At 49.2% G+C, this 465-nt stretch overlaps 1 non-coding gene across 1 annotated transcript; it reads right to left on the reverse strand.

Annotated features, from left to right (window-relative positions):
- Window positions 1-394: 394 nt before the first annotated feature.
- On the reverse strand, window positions 395-465 carry TRNAG-GCC (transfer RNA glycine (anticodon GCC)). The gene has a single exon. It is a non-coding gene; the product is annotated as a tRNA-Gly (tRNA).

The raw sequence follows: 465 nt of genomic DNA on the forward strand, positions 1-465 counted from the left end.
TGCAACTTTGCGCACGCATATTCGACACGTTTGGAAACTCTCCAGAACCATTGCACTGAAAATGCAACAAAAAAAAACTGACTGCGTCGGCCGGGAATCGAACCCTGGCCACCGCTGTGAGCAATTGCAAGAGCACTGCAAATCGCCTACAATATCGGCGTCGGTGGTTCAGTGGTAGAATACTCCCCTGCTACTCGGGTGGCCCGGTTTCGATTCCCGGCCGACGCAGTGCAATTTTTTTTCAGTGCAACGGTTCGGTTCGATTCCCGTTATTTTTAAAATTGCATGCCCGACATAGCTAACTATTTTTAAACTGCATGCATTCTTAAACAAAAAACGAAAATCGAACCGAATCGTTGCACTGAAAACGCCGTTCAGAAAAAAAAAATTGTACTGCGTCGGCCGGGAATCGAACCCGGGCCACCCGCGTGGCAGGCGAGTATTCTACCACTGAACCACCGACGC

This window comes from Amblyomma mixtum, chromosome 4 (genome assembly GCF_055824585.1).
Source record: "Amblyomma mixtum isolate Tamu chromosome 4, ASM5582458v1, whole genome shotgun sequence".
Taxonomy (NCBI): Eukaryota; Metazoa; Arthropoda; class Arachnida; order Ixodida; family Ixodidae; genus Amblyomma; species Amblyomma mixtum.